Genomic DNA, 24,616 nt, shown 5'->3' on the forward strand with positions numbered 1-24,616 from the left:
GCCCTGCCACCCTACCCCCCAGCCACACACATACATCTTACCAGGGGGACCCTCTCCTCCTCTTTTTGTTCTATCAAACAGAGCTTTGAAAAAGCTTCTCATGCCTACTTTGGGATTCTCCCTTTAGACTGGGAGAAATACACTTCCATCATGCAAATCCAAGGGTAGCATTGCAATAAAGGCTACAGGTCCCACACCTGAAAGTATCTGACAAAGGTGCAATGTGGCTTAACATCTCATTTTACTGCTTGAGGTCTCATCATGTTTCCTACCTTATCTTTGCAGGATAAAATATACTCAAGTCCTCGGTGTTAATGAAGCTATCCTTGCCAGGAGCCTTAAGGAAGCCACTTGCCTGATTACGAAGTCTTCAGCAACCTACTACGTCTAGATATGGAAAAGAAGATTTCATCAGCAGTACCACAGCGACACCAAGGGTAAGTAATGGAGGGAGAGACAAGAGTTAAGGGGACATTTAGATTTCCTATTTGATTAGGGTATGTTTATTGGATATCTTTCTTTTGGGGACAATGAAATTATCTAAAATTGAGAGTATTGATGGACAGTAGGGCATCATACATGATGCCTGAAGAATAGATGGCTGAAGAATGCACTGACTGAGAAGTAGATTGGCAAAAGATGGTGTATGCATATGATCAAATATTGTGCTACTACAAAAAGGGACAAAACTGTGAGGCATACAACAATGTGAATGAACATGTGGGACATTTGGTAGGCAAAATAAGCCAGAAACAAAAGAACAACAATGCTATGGTCTCCTTTAGGAAATGCTTATAAGGAAACAGGGACCTAGACTGTAAGCTCTTGTAGCAGTCACATTTTGTCCAGAGTAGTAGTTATTATTTCTAGATTTTTAGGGGCTCCTTTATATGTTTATAATCTGGTATTCAGAGATAAAAATGAAGCCGATCAGGTCAGAATTAAGGTAATTTGGAACATAAGGATAAAGAAGACATTGTGTATATTTCAGAACCTCTCTTACTCTTTGAGACCAAAAGAAGTTTATTTCATCCAGAACCTAAATTTTCTGTAGCACATAGTCTAACTCAATCTGTCTAGGTAGCTCATTTAAACAAATGAAACACAGGGAGCTCAGAATAAAAATGAGGGCCTTAATCCTGTATAGCTTAATGTAATGCCTGTATATATCCCAGAATATACTAAGCAGATAATCAAAAAGTATTGACAAAGTTCCTTGGAGGATGGGAGAAAAAAATAAGGATGTATTTAGTGGAGAAGCTTAGCCTACCTATAGGTATGCCTAAGAGTTACTTCTGGAGGACCTCTTCTGTTGCTCAGATATGATCTCACTCTCTCTAAGCCCAACTCTGCATGAAATCCTTGCCCTCCCCCTGATGCGGAACATGACTTCCAGGGGTGAAAGTCTCTCTGGTGGCATGGGAGATGACTCCCAGGTCTGAGTCTGGCTCTGGCACCACGGGATCAACAACGCCATCCTGAACAAAAGGGGGAAAAGAGGTGTAATAAATAAGGTATCAGTGGCTGAGAGAGTTCAAATAGAGTCAAGAGGCTACTCTGGAGGTTGTTCTTATGCAAACTTCAATTAGACATTGCTACCCATCATAACTTGCCAAACCCCAACCAAAAGCATTCCAGCCAATCTTAAAGAACACCTAGGGCAAAATATAAAATTCTATGAGGGATGCATGCACTAGTGTAACTTCCCAGAAACCTACAACCTCCAGATGGGTCCCTGGATCAGATAAGTCCTGGAAACCAGATGGGCCAGCCTTTCTAAAACATCAGCTAGTTCCAGCTCTCTATTCCTTATGATTGACAGCCACTTCTAACATGAAAAAGTTAGAGTAAGGCATAGTCCAAATACCCCTAAAAAGTGGGAGAATGATCAAAGGTAATAGTGGAGTTATACAGAGAAGGTAGGGTTTAAAAAACGAATATGATTACTGAATCAGTATATTGATATTTCTTTTAGTCTCCAGTATCTTAGAGCAGCTAGAAGTAAAAATCTAAAATCGTGGAATTGTAACCTAAGTCAAACTGAAAATATGTGAAACATGAAATATGGTGCTGTGCTTTGAAATTTTTTGCTTTTTTGTATATGTGTTATTTTTCACACAAAAAAAGAACGTAAAAAGTCAATTGTGATGATAAAAAAAAATTTATTCCTTTAGGCTCCAATGTTCTGGAACAACTAGAAGGAAAAATCTGAGATGATGGTATGGTAGCACATGACAGACTCTGAGATCTGTCCTGTAACTACTTGTTGAAGAGTTCTTTGAAAACTATTGCTTTTTCCTTTCTTTGCTTTGTATATATGTTATATTATATATATGTATATATGTTATATTATATATATATAGACTGCTAAAATTTTAATAGAGGATTCCAGCAATTAGATGTTGCAATTCATGAGAGTGCTTATTCCTTGGGCTGGAGTGTTTGGACTTTCTGGAGAACATGCCAGTGACTAGCTGCAACTGTGATGTGGTTATGCCACAGACCTCGATAAGCAAGGAAGGGAATGATAATGATCACAGCAGCTAGAAGGTCGAGGATTCCCCTGGGCTGGGATCCAGAGGGCATGTGCATTTTCTACCAAATTTCAGCCTCCCAGCATCCCTGAGTGATAGGAATAATCATCCTAGTCTTACAGATGAGGAAACTGAAGCTCAGAAAGGTATCCTTTGAAAGTCACATAGCTCTTGAGCAGCAGAATCTGCTCTCACTGTCCACTGCTCAGCTATCTCATCATGTGATTGTGCACATATAATAATGCTTCTCTGGGCCTCTGATTCCCACCTATAAAATAGGAGCAATACCTCCCAACTCCAGGGCTGCATAAAGCCAAAATAAAATAATGGGTGAGAAAGGCCCCTGTCCCAATCACCTGGCTGGGAGGAAAAGAACAAAGATGTGATTCTGGATCAAGGGTAAAACTGCTAAGCTTGGCCAGAATTTAGAAAATGCTTCTTGTGCCTTCATTTGCTTTAATGCTTGCCTCCCACCTGGAGACTCAGCTGCCTTCATAGACTTTCTAGAGGGTAAGTCTTGTGCACAGACTGGCATCCTGGAGCTTCAGCTTTCCTGTCTCTTCTGGGCCTGACCCCTCCATCTCTCAAATGGTTCCATCACAACCCACTGAGCAGTGCCCCAGAAAAGAACCTCCTAGTCTTACATCTCAGGGCCCCACTCAAGATGGAGACTGCTAAGATCCTCATGGCAAGGAGGATTAAAGGAGGCTCCCTAAGTTTGATGCCTGGGCAGTCACTCATCTCCATGTGGTGTCTGCTCTGAGGGAGGCAGGGGAAAGCCACCTTGCACAGGGTGAGGTCTGGCTCTTGGTCTGTTCCTCACCTTCAAGTATCCCACCCAGATCCTGGCCGTAGGTTAGTTCTGAAATGGAGGACTCCTATCTCTGTGGGAGCTAAAGGCAGTGTAGGAGCATGAGAAGTATGAGGCAGAGAACCTTCTCCCAATTCAAAGCATGTGACTCCAGAGGTACATTCCACCATTCCCCCATTTTAAGAGCTTACAAGTCCAGGGCCACTGAAAGGGAAGTCGGTAGAAGGGAAAGAGCACCAAGATGAGTCAAATGGGTAGAAGGTCTTGGATAAAGACCTTCAACTGCAGATGAATGGATGGCCATGATGTATACCCTGTCCAAAGATACTTTTATGATGCCCTCCCCCAATCCCAGTCCAGGGAAATCCTGGGGATTTCAAGCAGAAGCACTTCCCCATCGCTGGGAACCTGAAGCCAGCAGACACAGTAGGAGGGAAGGCAACTCTGGTGCCCACACAGTGACAAGAGAAAGAGACTCAGCCCCACAAAGAAAAGCCTGGACCCAGCACAAACAGTGTGCAGGGCTCACCCCATGCTGGCAGTGAAGATCTACAGCAGGGGATGCAACACTGGATTTGTCCAGTTTGACTTCTGTTTCTAAGGTGTAACTAATGACACTCATCTTCAGGCTGGCCATGCTGGTAGGCTCAGAACATGAGGAACCCAACCTGGACTTTAAACTCAGGCTATAGGAGGGAAAGAGATCAAAGGAAAGAACAGATGCTCTCAGGCCAGGAGGTCTTCCCAGGAAGGCGCAGGATAAACTCAGCAGAAGAAACAGCTGAATGAGACACAAACACACATTGTGAAATACATATACTGGGAAAGACACAATAGAAAGCAGGTTCAGATGTATTCTCTCCATTCACGGATTAATGAGGTAACTCCAAACTCACCACTTGCAGGACAAATGTGGCCCACTTAAAAAGCCCACAGAAATCCTCTCAGCCCCATGTGTGGTAGCAGGGACATGGTTATTGCCATGAGCCAACACAGATCTTTGTAGGGGAAGAGGCCCTGCTCATAATACAAAGCAAGCCTGGAAGAGTCAGGGCACCACTGCCTCCACCATGAAGCCAGGAAACAGTAACCCCTTATGCATTCTTTCAGGAGAGGCCTAAGAAGAATCTCTCAAAAAATCAGGGAAGCAGCCAAGCCATTTTGGTCTAGAAAATGGACCATTTCCCAAGACTTCTGGAGAAGCCCTAAACTAGAAGAGATCTGAGAGAAGGTCAGAAGGAAAAGGCAGGTTCTGTCTGGTCATCAAAAGGCCAGGGAAACTGTGCACAAGGGCAGCAGCCTGAATACTGGCTTATGAAACATCCCACTTCTAAACTACATAAATGTTTTGAAATGGAAAAAAAAATTCCAGTTCGCCTCTCCTTGTCAAAATAACACATACACACACTCTAAACCACAGTAGAGGAAACAAAAAGATATAATCCTACAAATAGAAAGAGAAGAGGAGGGACATCATTAGCAGATGAGTGAATATACCACATTTTTGGTGAATGGAAAGTAGGAAAAGATACAGTGGCTTCAGGTAGAAAAAGCCACATTTAAGTTGGAGAAAGCTAATTTTCCCTGACTATCCCAAAGAAGGTTTGAGATTCAGAGGTACTGGACTGGGCAGTGGGCAGGAATACATTTTCAGAACCCAAAGCAAGGCTATGTGTAGAACCATTGATGTCAAGACAGGACAAACGCCCTTTCAATCTCTGCTTTTTCTTCTTCTTCTAGACTCCCTCTTACAACTAACCCAGCCTTGCTTTTCTCTCTAGTCCCTCTTACCATCTTTGTGAATTTACTCTTTCTTCCCAACAAAAGATTCTTGCCCATTCTAACACGGGTCATTTAGCTACTCTGATTTCTCCAGTTGTTGGCCCAACACTCAGGCAAGGCAGCTGCCAGAGCAACAAAGGATCCTTGTTAGGATGGGAAGTGTGTGTGTGTCTGTGTTGGCAGACTAGGGTGTATGTGAATTCTTTAAATGCTCACTTGGAAAATTTTCCCACTGTCACACATACATGTCTCTGTTAAGGCTCTCTGTTTGAGTTTGCATATGCTTGCCTATGGGTGGGTGTACTTTGTGTATCTGTCAGAAGACTCTGTATGCCTGGGCAGAAATCCATATATTTGCAAGCAGGACTCTTTTTTATGATCTGTGGGTCTGGCCTTAGGATGTACCCCTGCATGTTCGTCTGTTGGGAAATGAGTATAAGTGTGTCCAATAAAGATTGTTGGTGGGTGAAGTCCAATTTGGGGCTGTGGACAGAGGTTGAACTGGGAAGACAGCTGTAGAGTGTGATGAGACTTTTCAGAGTAAAATGCTTTTCTAGCCCAAGAGCAGCTTAATTCTCTCAAATCCCTCAAGCCAGGTCCAGGGTCCCTGCCATGGAGTCAGGACAGCAGTTTGTGCTAAGAAGGCAGTTAAAGGACTGTGGCCTCCAAAAGGTGAGCATATGTGGTATGATCCTGCTTCTGGACTGGACTATTGAAAGGTGAGGAAGGCCAGGGCAGGGTTGAGCTTGTAGAGGAAGCAGCTGCTCTAGACCTTCGGCTCTGGGCTCTCAGCCTTCTCTAGGCTCTATTGTCAGCACGTGGAAGCCCCCATCACCCACTACCTGCCTGGATCATGCTTGTATTTGGGCAACTTGGATGTGACCTGGAGGTGCCCATGGGTTCCCCACCACTCAATGATTGCTCACGGAAACCACCTGGAACTGACTCCATGGGGGCAATTCAGAATGAGGTCACTTCTCACCGATTAACCTCCTCACCCTCCTTGTCTCTGAATATAGAAAGAGTATTGTTCTAGTTTGCTAGCGGCTGGAATGCAATTCACCAGAAACAGAACGGCTTTTAAAAGGGGGAATTTCATAAGTTGCTAGTTTACAGTTCTAAGGCTGAGAAAATGTCCCAATTAAAACAATTCTATAGAAATGTCCAATCAAAGGCATCCATCCAGGGAAAGATATCTTGGCTCAGGAAGGCCAATGAAGTTCAGGGTTTCTCTCTCAAGTGAGAAGGCACATGGCAAACACAGTCACAGTTTCTCTCTCGGCTGGAAGGGCACATGGTGAGCATGGTGTCATCTGCTAGCTTTCTCTCCTGGCTTCTGGTTTCATGAAGCTCCCCGGGAGGCACTTTCCTTCTTCATCTCCAAAGATCTCTGGCTCATGGACGCTCTGCTTCATGGTGCTGCAGCATTCTCTGCTCTCTCTGAATCTCCCATTGTCCAAAATGTTTCCCCTTTTATAGGACTCCAATAAACTAGTCAAGACCCACCCAAATGGATGGAGATATGTCATCACCTAATCCAGTTTAACAACCACTCTTGACTAAATCACATCATCCAGGGAGATGATCTGATTACAGTTTCAAATGTACAGTATTGAATAGGGATTATTCTGCCTTTATGAAATGGGATTTGATTAAAACATGGCTTTTCTAGGGGACACATACATCCTTTAAAACCAGCACAAGTTCAAAGACAGATTCTAAAAAATCTGGAGGGGGGGGTTGGGCTCAGACCAGCGAGCCCCTTCTTCTCCCTGTCACACATCCAACCACCTCTCCCTTCATCCTATACCCAATGCACGTTCTTCCACATCTGCTCTGCAGGGGCACCTGCTCAGGTTGCCTACATCTATCACAACTGCTGTGGCCACTGGTTGCATGACTGGTCCCACAAATTCAACCATTCCTATCATAGAAACCGGTGTGACATAGCCAGCTCACTCACTTCTCTGTGAGAGAATCTGGGCCATCATCTCTCCTCCTTAATCTGAGGACACTGGGGATCGAGTAATTGTTAGATATAGGAAAATGTTCTAGGCCTCAGGAACAATAGTCTCTGGCTGAGGCCCACACAGTTCAGCGGTATGGCCACCATCCAGATCCCATGTCCAGACTCCAAGTGTAAGCAAGGCTGGGCCAGCTTAGCCAGAGCACTTGATGAAGTTTCCTGAATGTACTCTCTCTGATATTGACCTAAATAGAAGTTCACCAGGCTCCCAAGGTAAATACCAGGTTTTGAAAAGTGCCAGGTTTACAGACTCCCATCCAAGCCCCTGTTTTTCTCTGTTCCTCCCTTCACCCTTCAATTCTGTTGTCTATTCTTTGGTCCTAGGGTAGAAGATAAACATGAATTCCAGGGAGTGAGCCCCACCGCTGGGGGTAGGTGAAGAGTGGAGACAGAAGTAATGGGTTGAGTAGAATCACTTTACCTCTCAGCCTCTCTGACACTCTCCTCCTTCAATCACAGGAATCCTTCCCCACCCCCATCAGTATATGTGATTCCCTGTCCCCTACCAGAAGTGAGTGCTTGACTTCTGGGTCAGGGTTCCCTCTCTTGTGACCTGAAGGCATGAGACAGCAGTTCATATCCTGCAGACTGAGGACAGTTTAGATGATTGAAGAGAAGGGCAGCTGGGAATCAGGTGGTGGGTAACCAGAGATGAGACCCTCGAGCAACAAGCGAGAAGGCTGCATTTCACCCAGAGGTAGGGTGATGAGGATGCCCCCAACAAGGTTTCCATATGTGGGCCTAAGGGAGGTCACTCTGGCCACCATGGCGAGTGGCTCATAGGGATTTGAGCCTGGAGGGAGGAGACAGTTGTCATCATTTAGGTCAGGGTCAATACGGATATTAAATAATATGTATTGTTTGCTCATTTCTTCATCTTAAATTCTCTAAGCATGTTCCAGGAAGAAGACCCACACATCCTCACTTCCTGCCCAGCCCTCTTTCAAATGGAACAAGAGTCTCAGCTATTATTCTAATTGTGCATCCACTTTTCCAAGCCCCACCTACCCTAGGGTCCCTTTCACAGGTTGCTACATTTCTGCTGGATTAAAGGTTGCCTATTTCTGGACTTCTTAGGGTCTGTAGGAGACATTTCAAGATTCTGCATTCTGTGTTTTAAAATGTTTCTGCTCGCATTCCAGTTATAATTAAGTGTATGATCATAAACAAAGTAAAGCAAATGTTGTCTTACCTTCAAAAGGATCTATGCTGGTCTTTTTATTTGTGGATTTAATTATAAAAAGATCAATGAAGCAATAGTTACTGGTGACTTAAATATTGCAAGGTTATCACATAAATTCAATTTCATGTAGTTGCAGTGGTTACTATTCTCTTACATTTAACCATTGACTATTATAGTCACCGTATTTGTTTCACACAGAAAGCTGTGACTATTTATTTTTGTCCAGGAGAGCATGACCTGATCAGGGCAGCTTTCAGAGCAATGACTTGGTAGGGGGCCCTGGCAATAGGTGGGTAGACCCAGAAGAGTGACGGAGATAACTTTAGTATGAACAGGTGGGAAGCAACAAGTTTGCAGTGAATTACAGTGAAGAAGTGGGGATGGCTGCATGTGCCAGGAATGGAAAGGGAGCATCCAGGGCATCATGATCTGAGGGGCATGAGGTGGGGCCACCACCTGAGAGGCCCAGCAGTGCCTGCATACAAAGGGCCTGAGATATGGAGGAGGATCTCTGGTCTAAGCAGAGTTTTGAGCCTCCTTAGCATATGGAAGGCAATGGCTCTTCCAGTGAGGATGGCACCACTGGAGGGATGAGGTACAAACGGAAGAACTGTGCCCATGAGCTCATTCCTTCTGACCTCAATGACCTGCTGTCACTTAACACAGCCACTAGGACCCTCAGCCTCACTCTGACTCCAGGCTCTAGAACTGAGCTGCCAGTATTTAAGGGGAACTGTGATGCCATGACTGAGCCTCTCGTTCCCAGGTAGGTTTCCTGTCCTCTAGCATTAGTAGGATTGGAGAGCCCTGGAATGGGGGGGCGGCGGGGGGGAGAAGAGCAAAATTGTTGGACTGCATCAAGATTTGTTTACTGAGCTCAGAAAATAGGCATTTCTCTATTAAATCATGTTCATTCTTACTCAGTCATACATTTTCCCACACAATCCCTAGTCTTAGACAACACACAGAGATTCATACTCCTCAAAAGTCAGTGCTGGAGGTTCCGGGTCAAGATGGCAGCTTAACAACGTGTGCGTTTTAGTTTGTCCTCCAGAACAACTGCTAAATAACCAGAAACAGTACAGAGCAGCTCCTGGGGCCACATCAGTGACCAGACACACAGCGTACCCCAGTCTGGACCAGCTGGACCGGCTGCAAGCACCCCCCAAAACCGTGAATTCCCAAAGCTGCGGCGGCCAGCGCCCCTCCCCCACAGGCCGCTTCCCAGAGGGGAAAGGAAAGGACTTTACCAGCAGCAGTGACTGGGCACAATCAAACGCCAACTGTGGAACTAATTAACAAATTCTGACTACTAAAAATAGGCCCCCAGCTTAGGTGAACCCAATCAAAGTGGAGGTTGCTCATTTTTGCCCCAGCACCAAGGGGGCAGGACTGACAGAAAAAGGGGGAAAAAAAGAAGGAAACAGGTTTTTGTGGCTGTGTATCTACAAAGGCTTGACTGCCTCTGGATACAGCGGCAGGACTTTTCAGGCTGCAACTGCCCCAGGCATAGGCAGAAGTGAGCTCTTTTGGGGGCTTATCTGGAGCCTGTGCCTTCCCCAGGGGAGGGGTGAAGGCCCACCCAGGTGGAATCCCTCCATCAAGGAATTCAGACACCAGGGCTTGGTAATTTGAAGCCATTAAAACCAGCCTACAACCTCTCCTCTGTCTCCAACAACCCCCCAGCCAAAGTTAAAGGTACCGCATCATCTTATGCTGGTGGGACCTGCAGTCAGACAAGTGCCACATACTGGGCAGGATAAGAAAAACAGAGTCCAGAGACTTCAGAGGAAAGTCTTTCAACCTGCTGGGTCTCATGCTCAGGGAAAACCGACGCAGGTGACTCTTTCCTCCTGATAGGAGCCAGTTTGGTCTGGGAAAATCTGGATGGGGTCTATAATATCTAAGAAGACCCTCCTAAGTGTGTGGGGGGGAAAGGTACCACACAAGCAGGGCAAGAAACAAGAAAACAAGAACTGAAAAATTCTCCTCTGTTAAACAAAACTTAAGCTAAAGGTTCAGATAAAGCTGAACAGAATGTCAAAGAACAGATAGACAACAAATTCATCCAACAAGAAAACCCTAGATAAAAGAAATGAAAGCAATCTCCAGAATAAACTCATTAAGGTAATTAAATGCCTAGACGCCAGCAAAAAATAACAAATCACACTAAGGAAATTGAAGATATGGCCCAGTCAAAGGAACAAACCAACAATTCAAATGACATACAGGAGCTGAAACAACTAATTCAGCATATACGAACAGACATGGAAAACCTCATCAAAAACCAAATCAATGAATTGAGGGAGGATATAAAAAAGGCAAGGAAGGAACAAAAAGAAGAAACTGAAAGTCTGAAAAAACAAATCACAGAACTTATGGGAATGAAAGACACAGTAGAAGAGATGAAAAAAACCATGGAAACCTACAATGGTAGATTTCGAGAGGCAGAACATAGGATTAATGAACCAGAGGACAGAACATCTGAAATCCAACAAGAAACAGAAACTATAGGAAAAAAATGGAAAAATATGAGCAGGGACTCAGGGAATTGAAAGACAATATGAAGCGCATGAATATACGTGTTGTGGGTGTCCCAGAAGGAGAAGAGAATGGAAAAGGAGGATAAAAACTAATGGAGGAAATTATCACTGAAAATTTTCCAACTCTTATGAAAGACTTAAAATTACAGATCCAAGAAGTGCAGCGTACCCCCAAAGAGAACAGATCCAAATAGACATACTCCAAGACATTTAATAATCAGAATGTCCAAGGTCAAAGAGAAAGAGAGGATCTTGAAAGCAGCAAGAGAAAAGCAATCCATCACATACAAGGGAAGCCCAATAAGACTATGTGCAGATCTCTCAGCAGAAACCATGGAGGTGAGAAGACAGTGGGATAATATATTTAAATTATTAAAAGAGAAAAACTGCCAACCAAGAATTCTATATCCAGCAAAATTGTCCTTCAAAAATGAGGGAGAAATGAAAACATTTTCAGACAAAAAATCACTGAGAGAATTTGTGACCAAGAGACCAGCTCTGCAAGAAATACTAAAGGGAACACTAGAGACAGATACGAAGACAGAAGAGAGAGGTATGGAGAAGAGTGTAGAAAGAAAGACTATTAGTAAAGGTAAAAGGAAGGAAAATTAGATATGACATATAAAATCCAGAAGGCAAAATAGTAGAAGAAAGTACTACCCATACAGTAATAACACTGAATGTTAATGGATTAAACTCTCCAATCAAAAGACATAGTCTGGCAGAATGGTTTAAAAAACAGGACCCATGTATATGATGTCTCTACTCAAAGGTCACGAGGCCAAGGACACAAATGGACATTTACATGTTTATAGCAGCATTATTAACAATTACCAAGTGATGGAAACAGCCAAAATGTCCATCAACAGACAGTTGACTAAACAAACTGTGACATTTACATAAGATGGAATATTATGCAGCTGTAAGACAGAATAAAGTTATGAAGTATGTAACAACATGAATGGACCTTAAGGACATTATGCTGAGTGTGATTAGCCAGAAACAAAAGGACAAATACTGTATGGTCTCACTGACATGAACTGACGTTAGTGAATAAACTTAGAATATTTCCTTGGTAACAGAGACCATCAGGAGATAGAAATAGGGTGAGATATTGGGTGATTGGAGCTGAAGGGATACAGATTGTGCAACAGGACTGAATATAAAATCTCAGATATGGACAGCACAATACTACCTAATGTAATTATGTTAAAACACTGAATGAAGCTGCATGTGAGAATGTTAGAGGGAGGAGGACGGGACATAAATGAAATCAGAAAGAAAGATAGATGGTAAAGATCGAGATGGTATAATCTAGGAATGCCTAGAGTGTATAATAATAGTGAAATGTACAATGTACAAATTTAAGAAATGTTTTTGCCTGAGGAAGAACAAAGGAATGTCATTATTGCAGGGTGTTGAAAATAGATGATAATTAATACTTTAAAATGTCACCTTCTGTGTGAGACTAAAGCAAAAAATGTTGGTTACAAAATTTATATTTTGACTAGAGCATTTCCTAATATAACTCATGTAGAAAGTTTGATTGAATGTCATAAGTACTTGGAATCTCAGGTAGCACATGAGATTTTGTTGGTTTGTCCAGAGTGATGCCCCAATGAATCCCAGAGTGATTTGATCAGTGACTGGAAAAGTATTTGCAAGCCCCCTTCGGGGAATGGTGAGAGTGGGGAGAAATTCAACTTCCCCAAGTTGAATTCTTGATATTCTCACAAGCAGTGTGGACAACCAAAGCTATAGGCTGAGCCCCCAGGCTTGGGGTTTGTTCACATGAAACTTAACCCCACAAAGGATAGGTCAAGTCTACTTAAAATTTAGGCCTAAGAGTTACCCCCAAGAGAGCCTCTTTTGTTGCTCAGATGTGGCCTCTCTCTCCAGCCAATATAATGAGCAGTCTCACCATTCTCCCCCTCTCTGCGTGGAACATGACTCCCGGGGGTGTGGACTTTCCTGGCAATGTGGGAAAAAGATCCTGGAATGAGCTGAGACTCAGCATCAAAGGAATGAGAAAAACCCTAGAATGAGCTAAGAATTAACATCAAGGGATTGAGAGAACCTTCTGGACCAAAAGGGGGAAGAGTAAAATGAGACAAAGTATCAATGGCTGAGAGATTCCAAACAGAGTCGAGAGGTTATCCTGGAGGTTATTCTTACGCATTAAGTAGATATCACCTTGTTGTTTAAGTTGTAGTGGAGAGGCTGGAGGAAATTGTCTGAAAATGTAGTGCTGTGTTCCAGTAGCCATGTTTCTTGATGATGATTGAACAATGATATAGCTTTCACAACGAGACTCTGTGAATGTGAAAACCTTATGTCTGAGGCTCCTTTTAGCTACCATATCAACAGAAGAGTAGAACATATGGAATAAAAATAAATAATAGGGGGAACAAATGTTAAAATAAATTCAGTTTGAAATAGTGGTAAATGAAAGCGAGGGGTAAAGGGTATGGTACATATAGTTTTTTTTTTCTCTATTATCATTTTATTTCTTTTTCTGTTGTCTTTTCATTTCTTTTTCTAAATCGATGCAAATGTACTAAGAAATGATGAATATGCAACTATGTGATATATTAAGAATTATTGATTGTACATGTAGAATGGAATGATTTCTAAATGTTTTGTTAATTTTTTTAATTAATAAAAAAAGTTAAAAAAAATCAATTGGTCAGGAGATGCAAGTGTAGTTCAGTAGTAGGATTTTTGCCTACCATGAATACCTGGGTTCAATTTCTGGCCTGTGCACTTCCCACCCCACCCCCAAATTGAAAAGTTTAACAGATGGTGGTGCAATAATGGGATAGTCACATGGAAAAAAATAAACATGACCCCCACCATACAGCATACAAAAAAAATCAATTCACCAGAGATGAGAGTCTATTTCTGAACTCCCAAGTGAATTTTATTGTTCTATATGACTTTACCATACTGTTTTGATTACCATAATTTTGTAATCAATTTTAAAATTGGGAATTGTGAAATCTCCAGCTTCACCTTTTCTTTTCCAAGATGTTTTTGCTACTCGGGCCCCTTACCCTTCCATATCAATTTCCATTTCTGCAAAGAAGGCTTTTGGAATTTTCATTGGATTATACTGAATCTGTGAATCGTTCCAGGTAGAATCACATATTAACAATATTTAGTCTTTCAACTCGTGAACTTGGGCTATCATGCCATTTATAAGGTCTTCCTTGATTTATATTAACAATGTTTTGTATTTTCCCATGTATGAGCCTTTTACATCCTTGGTTAAAAGTATTCTAGATATTTGATTAATTTAAATGCTACTGTAAAATAAATATTTTTCTTGATTTCCTCTCCAGATTGTTCATCACTAGGGTATAGAAACACTACTGATATTCATGTGTTCATTTTTACCCCTCCCCAGTTTGCTGGATTCATATATTTGTTCTAGTACATTTCTTGTGGATTTTTTCAGGATGTTTTATATGAAACCATATACATAGAATTATGTAATCTGCAAATAGGGAAAAGTTTCCTTTTTCCTTTTCATTTTGGATGCCTTTTGTCTCTTTTTATTACCTGATTGCACTGCCTAGACCTTCCAATTCAAAGCAGGGAGCATCCTTGTCTTGTTCCTGATATTATAGGGAAAACTCTCAGTTTGTCATCACTGAATATAATGTGAGTAGCGGTTTTTTTCACATGCCTTTTATCATATTGAGGAAGTGTCTTTCTAGTCCTAGTTTTCCCTTATCAAGAGAAGATACTGGATTTTGCCAAATGACTTTTCTGTATTGTTTTAGCTTTCTAATGCTGCCAGAACATAATATACCAGAAATGGGTTCGTTTTGATAGAAGGATTTATTAAGTTACAACTTTACAGTTCTAAGGACATAAAACTGTTCAAACTGAGGCATCTAGAGTAAGATAACCTTGATGCAAGACAGACCAATAGCACCTGGAACACCTCTGTCAGCTGGGAAGGCATGAGGGTGGCATTTTCCAGTCATTTGACTTTTAGTTTCAAACAGCTTCCTGGAGGCATTTTCTTTCTGCATCTCCAAATGTCTCTATCTGCGTCAGTTCTGAGCTTTTACCAAAATGCTCCCTCTTAATCTAGTAAGTGGATTAAGATCCATCTTGAATGGATAGAGACACATCTTTATGAAAACTGCCTAATCAAAAGGTCCCACCCACAATTGTGTAGGTCACATCTCCATAGAAAAAACTTAATCAAAAGGATCCCACCCAAGCAATAGGTCTTCCCCACAAGATTAAATTAGGGGAAAAAAACATGGCTATCCTGGGTTGCATAACAGTTTCAAACCAGCACAGTTATCTGAGATAATCATGCAGTGTTTTCCTTTCATTCTATTAGTAAATTGTATTACATTAATTGATTTTATGGTGAATCATTCTTGCATACCTGGGATATATCTCATTTAATTCATTGTGAATTCATTCTGGATTCATTGTGTTGTGATCCCTGTATACTACATGCCAAGCTAACAAATGTTTTGCAAGATTGTATAAATGGAACTACTTCCAGTCTGGACTAAAAGGGACAGAAATCGAACAGATTGAAGGAAAAAATATTTCAAAGGTAGAACTATGGGAGCTAAGGTCATAAGACAAGAAATCTTGGGCTAGGAGAGTGGACATACCCATGCATGTGCAGAGAATGAGTTTTCCCAAGAGGCAGAGGGTAGGCCTTCTGCCTATATGTACAGGAAGAGTTTTGGGGTGCCCCAGGCCTCAAAAAGGGTAAAGCACATTCCCTGGGTATAGGGAAGAGCCTGGCCACTACCCCACTATTCTGAAGGAGTGGAGTGTGTGCCCCTAAAGATGGCAGAGAGTATGGGTGCCACCCAGATGCTTGAGGAGAGTGAAGCTAAAAACAAGGTGTTCTGCACAATGTTGCCCAATATTGCAACCTTCACCCCAGTGTTTGAAGGGAGCAGAGCCACTGCTTAAGTTCATGGAAAGTGTCAGACTGCTGCACTCTCAAGCTGTGAGGATAAAACATCATACTGTAAATGACTCTTAGATTTTTAAATATAATGGAGCTTGGCCTGCAAGTTTTAGGAACTATTTGTGTCCAGTGACTCCAATGACTCCAGTTTTCCTTTCAACTTCTCCCTGTGGAAATGGGAATGTTTATCCTACAACAGTCCCTACTTTGTATATTTTCCACTTTTCAAGCAGTTTGTATTTGGGGTAATGCTGACTTTCATAGCTTCAGGGCACTAAATCTGAGTCTCAAGTGTCACACAAATATGCAAAGTTCCAGGGAATGACCATGTTATACACAAATAGCTCTGCATCTCAGAACTCATAAATAACTGTTACAATTCTGGAATAGAAGTGAATGCTCTCAAAGTTTACAATCTAAGAACCTTTACGATAGGTCTTACCTAACAATCTAGCACTCTATTTCAATACTCCAGATTTGTAAATATAAGTACTCCATATAAGTGAGATATGATATATTTGTATTTTTGTCTCAATATTTCATTCAATATACTGTTTTCAAGTTTTGCTCACTTTGCGGTATGCCGCACAACTTCATTCCTTCTTGTAGCCACTCAGTAGTCTGTTGTATGTAAATACCACAGTTCCACATTCCATTTCTAAAGTTGATGTACCCTTAGCTCCCTCTTTTTTGGGGGGGAGGATGCATGATCCAGAAATTGAACCCGGGTCTCTCGCATCGAAGGCAAGCACTCTAACACTGAACCACCAGCATCCTCATTTTTGAAGGACAGTTTTGCTGTTCCCCCTATTCATCTTGATTCCATATGTTTTACTCGTTTGTTGATAAGGTAGATAAAAGGAGCATCAGACAAAAGGTTTTCACAATCACAAAGTCACATTGTGAAAGCTATGTCATTATACAATCACCTTTAAGAAACATGGCTACTGGAACACAACTCCACATTTTCAGGCAGTTCTCTCCAGCCTCCCCACTACATCTTGACTAACAAGGTGATATCTATTTAATGTATAAGAATAACTTCCAGGATAACCTCTTGACTCTGTTTGGAATCTCACAGCCATTAACACTTCATTTTGTCTCATTTCACTCTTCCCCCTTTTGGTCAAGAAGGTTTTCTAAATCCACTGATGCTGAGTCTCAGCTCATTCCAGGATTTCTGATTTTTGCCAGGAAGGTCCACACCCCTGGGAGTCATGTCCCACATAGAAAGGGGGAGGGCGGTGAGTTTGTTTATTGTGTTGGCTGGAAAGAGAGGCCACATCTGAGCAACAAAAGAGGTTCTCTTGGGGGTGACTCTTAGGCCTAATTTTAACTAGGGTTGACCTATCCTTTGTGGGGTTAAGTTTCATATGAACAAACCCCAAGATTGGGGGCTCAGCCTATAGCTTTGATTGTCCACACTGCTTGTGAGAATATCAAGAATTCAACTTGGGGAAGTTGAATTTTCCCCCTTTCTCACCATTCCCCAAAGGGGCCTTCACAAATACTTTTTTATTAACTGATCAAATCACTCAGGAATTTATTGGGGCATCAGTCTGGACAAACCAACAAAATCTCATGTCCTACTCAAGGTTCCATGTACTTATGGTGTTCAATTAAGCTGTCTACATAAGTTATATTAGGAAATGCACTAGTCAAAATATAAATTTGTAAGAAATAAACATTTTTTGCTTTGGTCTCACACATAAGTTGAAATTTTAAAATATCAATTACCATCTATTTTCAGCATCCTGAAGTAATGACATTTCTTTGTTCTTCCTCACGCAAAAAACAATTTTTAAATTTGTACATATAACAACAAAACTACTAGAGCTAATAAATGAGTACAGCAAAGTAGCAGGTTACAAGATCAACATTCAAAAATCTGTAGCATTTCTATACACTAGCAATGAACAAGCTGAGGGGGAAATCAAGAAACGAATCCCATTTACAATTGCAACTAAAAGAATAAAATACCTAGGAATAAATTTAACTAAAGAGACAAAAACCTATATAAAGAAAACTACAAAAAACTGTTAAAAGAAATCACAGAAGACCTAAATAGATGGAAGGGCATATGGTGTTCATGGATTGGAAGACTAAATATAATTAAGATGTCAATCCTACCTAAATTGATTTACAGATTCAATGCAATATCAATCAAAATCCCAACAACTTATTTTTCAGAAATAGAAAAACCAATAAGCAAATTTATCTGGAAGGGCAGGGTGCCCCGAATTGCTAAAAACATCTTGAGGGGAAAAAACGAAGCTGGGGGTCTCACGCTGCCTGACTTTAAGGCATATTATGAAGCCACAGTGGTCAAAACAGCATGGTATTGGCATAAAGAGAGATATATCGACCAATGGAATCGAATAGAGTGCTCAGATATAGACCCTCTCATCTATGGACATTTGATCTTTGATAAGGCAGTCAAGCCAACTCACCTGGGACAGAACAGTCTCTTCAATAAATGGTGCCTAGAGAACTGGATATCCATATGCAAAAGAATGAAAGAAGACCCATATCTCACACCCTATACAAAAGTTAACTCAAAATGGATCAAAGATATAAACATTAGATCTAAGACCATAAAACAGTTAGAGGAAAATGTAGGGAGATATCTTATGAAACTTACAATTGGAGGCGGTTTTATGGACCTTAAACCTAAAGCAAGAGCACTGAAGAAGGAAATAAATAAATGGGAGCTCCTCAAAATTAAACACTTTTGTGCATCAAAGAACTTCATCAAGAAAGTAGAAAGACAGCCTACACAATGGGAGGCAATATTTGGAAATGACATATTAGATAAAGGTCTAGTATCCAGAATTTATAAAGAGATTGTTCAACTCAACAACAAAAAGACAGCCAACCCAATTACAAAATGGGAAAAAGACTTGAACAGACACCTATCAGAAGAGGAAATACAAATGGCCAAAAGGCACATGAAGAGATGCTCAATGTCCCTGGCCATTAGAGAAATGCAAATCAAAACCACAATGAGATATCATCTCACACCCACCAGAATGGCCATTATCAACAAAACAGAAAATGACAAGTGCTGGAGAGGATGCGGAGAAAGAGGCACACTTATCCACTGTTGGTGGGAATGTCAAATGGTGCAACCACTGTGGAAGGCAGTTTGGCGGTTCCTCAAAAAGCTGAATATAGAATTGCCATATGACCCAGCAATACCATTGCTGGGTATCTACTCAAAGGACTTAAGGGCAAAGACACAAACGGACATTTGCACACCAATGTTTATAGCAGCGTTATTTACAATTGCAAAGAGATGGAAGCAGCCAAAATGTCCATCAACAGACGAGTGGCTAAACAAACTGTGGTATATACATACGATGGAATATTATGCAGCTTTAAGACAGGATAAACTTATGAAGCATGTAATAACATGGATGGACCTAGAGAACATTATGCTGAGTGAGTCTAGCCAAAAACTAAAGGACAAATACTGTATGGTCCCACTGATGTGAACTGACATTCGAGAATAAACTTGGAATATGTCATTAGTAACAGAGTCCAGCAGGAGTTAGAAACAGGGTAAGATAATGGGTAATTGGAGCTGAAGGGATACAGACTGTGCAAAAGGACTAGATACAAAAACTCAAAAATGGACATCACAATAATACCTAATTGTAAAGTATTCATGTTAAAACACTGAATGAAGCTGCATCTGAGCTATAGGTTTTTTTTTTTTTACTATTATTATTACTTTCATTTTTTTCTCTATATTAACATTCTATATCTTTTTCTGTTGTGTTGCTAGTTCTTCTAAACCGATGCAAATGTACTAAGAAATGATGATCATGCATCTATGTGATGATGTCAAGAATTACTGATTGCATATGTAGAATGGTATGATTTCTAAATGTTGGGTTAATTTCTTTTTTTCCATTAATTAATAAAAAAAAAACTAAACTTCCTTGAGGTCATGGTGATTTTTGCTGTCATCATTAAATTTATATGAGATGAAAAACCACCAAAAAAAAATTTGTACATATAGTAACTATCATTTACACTCTAGGCATTCCTAGATTATACCATCTCTCTTTATCGTCAATCTTTCTTTCTGATTTCACTTGTGCCCCCAGCCCTCCTCCCATTCAGCTTCATTCACTGTTTTAACTTAACTGTATTACAGTTATGTAGTATTGTGCTGTCCATTTCTGAGTTTTTACATTCAGTCCTGTTGCACAATCTGTATCCCTTCAGTTCCAATTACCCAATATCTTACCCTATTTCTATCTCCTGATGGTCTCTGTTACCAATGAAATTCTCCAAGTTTATTCACTAATGTCAGTTCATATCAGTGAGACTACACAGTATTTTCCTTTTATTTCTGGCTAATCTCACTCACCATAATGTCCTTAAGGTCCATCCATGTTGTTACTTACTTCATAACTTTATTCTGTCTTACAGCTGCATAATATTCCATCAAATATATATATCACAGTTTGTTTAGCCACTCTTCTGTTGATGGACATTTTGACTGCTTCCATCTCTTGGCAATTGTAAATAATGCTGCTATAAACATTGGTGTGCAAATGTCTGTTTGTATCCTTGCCCTCATGTCCTCTGAGTAGATACCTAGCAATGGTATTGCCAGGTAATATAGCAATTCTATATTTAGCTTTTTCAGGAACCACCAAATTGCCTTCCACAGCAGTTGTACATTTGGCATTCCCACCAACAGTGGATAAGTGTGCCTCTTTCTCCACATCCTATCCAGCACTTGTCATTTTTTGTTTTATTGATATTGACCATTCTGGTAGGCATGAAATGGTATCTCATTGTGGTTTTGATTTGCATTACTCTAATAGCCAGGGAAGTTGAGCATTTCTTCATGTGCCTTTTGGCCATTTGTATTTCCTCTTCTGAGAAGTGTCTATTCAAGTCTTTTGCCCATTTTATAGTTGGGTTGGCTGTCTTTTTGTTGTTGAGTTGAACAATCTATATATTCTGGATACTAGACCTTTATCAGGTATATCGTTTCCAAATGTTGTCTCCCATTTTGTAGGCTGTCTTTTTCTTTTCTTTTCTTTTCTTTTTTTTTCATTGTATGTATATACCACCATTTGTTTATCTATTCATTAGTTGAAGCACACTTGGGTGTCTTCTCTCTTTTGGCAATTGTCAATAATGCTGCTATGACTATCAGTGTGAAAATATCTGTTTGAGTTCCTGCTTTCTATGCTTTTGCGTATAAACCTAGAGGTAGGGTTGCTGGGTGTTCTAGTCTGCCAAAACTGCCAGAATGTAACATAACAGAGATGGATTGGCTTTTAATAAAAGCAGATTTATATAGTTAAAAACATATAGTTCTTCAGAGGAAAGGCAGCTCTCTCATTTAAACATCGAGTCAATTAAATCAAACGTTATTCATTGCAGCAGGCATGCCTCCTAGCCGACTGCAGTAGGTACCTTCACTTGGCCAAGTTGACACCTGAACCTAACTACCACACTGGGCCATATGATAATTCTGCACTTAATTTTCTGAGGAACTGGCAAACTGTCTTCTACAACTGCTGCACCATTTTACACTCTCACTAACAATAAATAAGTGTTCTTATTACTCCACATCCTCCCCAACACTTGTAATTTTCTATTTTTTAATGACAGCTTTCGAATGGGTGTGAAATGATACCTTGCAGGGTTTTTTTATTAATTAAAAAAATTAACTAACACAACATTTAGAAATCATTCCATTCTACATATGCAATCAGTAATTCTTAATATCATCACATAGATGTATGATCATCATTTCTTAGTACATTTGCATCGATTTAGAAAAAGAAATAGCAAGACAACAGAAAAAGAAATAAAATGATAATATAGAGAAAAAAATAAAAATACAAAAAACAAAAAATATATTAAAAAAACAAAAAGAAACTATAGCTCAGATGCAGCTTCATTCAGTGTTTTAACATAATTACATTACAATTAAGTAGCATTGTGCTGTCCATTTTAGAGTTTTTGTATCCAGTCCTATTGCACAGTCTGCATCCCTTCAGCTCCAATTACCCATTGTCTTACCCTATTTCTAACTCCTGATGGTCTCTGTTACCAATGACATATTCCAAGTTTATTCTCTAATGTCGGTTCACATCAGTGGGACCATACAGTATTTGTCCTTTAGTTTTTGGCTAGACTCACTCAGCATAATGTTCTCTAGGTCCATCCATGTTATTACATGCTTCATAAGTTTATCCTGTCTTAAAGCTGCATAATATTCCATCGTATGTATATACCACAGTTTGTTTAGCCACTCGTCTGTTGATGGACATTTTGGCTGCTTCCATCTCTTTGCAATTGTAAATAACGCTGCTATAAATATTGGGTGTAAATGTCTGATTGTGTCTTTGCCCTTAAGTCCTTTGAGTAGATACCTAGCAATGGTATTGCTGGGTTGTATGGCAATTCTATATTCAGCTTTTTGAGGAACCGCCAAACTGCCTTCCACAGTGGTTGCACCATTTGACATTCCCACCAACAGTGGATAAGTGTGCCTCTTTCTCCGCATCCTCTCCAGCACTTGTCATTTTCTGTTTTGTTGATAATGGCCATTCTGGTGGGTGTGAGATGATATCTCATTGTGGTTTTGATTTGCATTTCTCTAATGGCCAGGGACATTGAGCATCTCTTCATGTGCCTTTTGGCCATTTGTATTTCCTCTTCTGAGAGGTGTCTGTTCAAGTCGTTTTCATAAAAATTTTCAATAAATTCTGTTGGAAATAATGTGTAAAAGGAACAGCTGTGGACCCACTGACAAAATTTAGATTTTTCCCAATTAATTACAATCAGAAGTTTTGGAAGACATTAATTCTTTGTCATCATAATGAGAGACTTGCACAATTTCTACATACATGACTCTGGAGATACGAAGTATCAAATATAAATAGTAGTGTGGCAAGAAAATAAATTGGCAGAAATAATTAGTAGCAATAATTAAGACCACTATGTCAAAGATTTCCTATACACAAAGGATGAGAAAATATTGTTACAAGGTTCTACAGCACACAATTAAATTCAATCCTAATTTATTTTTATTAAACTTATTTCTTCTTCAGTATTAGTGGACCCACATTATCTCCAGTCAATTCATTATGTTCATTATGTGAACCATCACAGACAAGAAACGTCTTAGAATGCCAACACCTACAATAAGCTGCTTTAGTAAGACACAAATCTTCAATGTTTATTTCATTCACCACTTTGGAATTTTCCTTCTGTATTTTAAGATTAATCAAGCTATCCTTCTGTTGTTTTTTCTTCAGAAAGAATGGATGTACAGTGAGGTAGCCAAGTAGTGGAAGCACACCAAGGAAAGGCAACAAACGAAGTCATTCTGAAACTGTGAGCCGGGAAAACCCAGTAATGCTCTCGGGCACTGGGAGCCACTTAAGATAGGCGGGGATCTGCACCTTCACGATGCGAGCCACGGTCTCCAGCACCATCCTCACCCCTCTTTTTATTTTCTTAACGAAGTTCTTTGATGCACGAAAGTGTTTAATTTTGAGGAGGTCCCATTTATTTATTTATTTATTTATTTATTTAATGCTCTTGCTTTGGGTGTAAGGCTTAGAAAACTGCCTCCTAGTATAAGATTTATAAGATATTTCCCTACATTTTCTTCTAACAGTTTTATGATCTTAGATCTAATGTTTAGGTCTTTGATCCATTTTGAGTTAATTTTTGTATAGGGTGTGAGATATGGGTCCTCTTTCATTCTTTTGCATATGGATATCTAGTTCTCTAGGCACCATTTATTGAAGAGACTGTTCTGTCCCAGGTAAGCTGGCTTGACTGCCTTATCAAAGATCAATTGTCCATAGATAAGAGGGTCTATATCTGAACACTCTGTTCTATTCCATTGGTCAGTATATCTATCTTTATGCCAGTACCATGCTGTTTTGACCACTGTAGCTTCATAATACTCCTTAAAGTCGGGTAGCGTGAGACCTCCAACTTCACTTTTTTTTTCTCAGGATACTTTTTGCTAATTGGGGCACCCTGCCCTTCCAGACAAATTTGGTTATTGCTTTTTCTATTTCTGAAAAGTAAGTTTTGGGGATTTTAGTTGGTATTGCATTGAATCTGTAGATAAATTTAGGCAAAATTTATATTTAGTCTTCCAATCCATGAACACGGTATGCCCTCTCATCTATTTAGGTCTTCTGTGATTTCTTTTAACAATTTCTTGTAGTTTTCTTTGCATAGGTCTTTTGTCTCTTTAGTCAAATTTGTCCCTAAATATTTTATTCTTTTGGTTGCAGTTGTAAATGGAGTTCTTTTTTTGATTTCCCCCTCAGATTGTTCATACTAGTGTATAGAAGCACTACAGTTTTTTGAGTGTTGATCTTGTAAGCTGCCACTTTGCTGTACTCATTTACTAGCTCTAGTAGTTTTCCTGTGGATTTTTGGGGGTTTTCAACATATAGCATCATATCATCTACAAATACTGAGAGTTTTACTTCTTCCTTTCCAATTTTGATGCCTGTGTATTTTCTGCATCAATCAAGATGATCATGTGGTTTTTCTGCTTTGATTTGTTGATATGGTGTATTACATTAATTGATTTTCTTATGTCAAACTATCCTTGCATACCTGGGATGAATCCTACTTGGTCATGATGTCTAATTCTTTTAATGTGTTGCTGGATTCAATTTGCCAGAATTTTGTTGAGGATTTTTGCATCTATATTCATTAGAGAGATTGGTCTGTAGTTTTCTTTTTTTGTAATATCTTTGTCTGGCTTTGGTATG

General features: G+C 40.2%; 1 pseudogene; it reads right to left on the reverse strand.

Annotated features, from left to right (window-relative positions):
- Positions 1 to 22,562: 22,562 nt before the first annotated feature.
- On the reverse strand, positions 22,563 to 23,309 carry LOC143660243 (CDGSH iron-sulfur domain-containing protein 2 pseudogene; annotated as a pseudogene).
- Between the last annotated feature and the right edge of the window lie 1,307 nt (positions 23,310 to 24,616).

The sequence above is a fragment of the Tamandua tetradactyla genome, chromosome 16 (assembly GCF_023851605.1).
Source record: "Tamandua tetradactyla isolate mTamTet1 chromosome 16, mTamTet1.pri, whole genome shotgun sequence".
Taxonomy (NCBI): domain Eukaryota; kingdom Metazoa; phylum Chordata; class Mammalia; order Pilosa; family Myrmecophagidae; genus Tamandua; species Tamandua tetradactyla.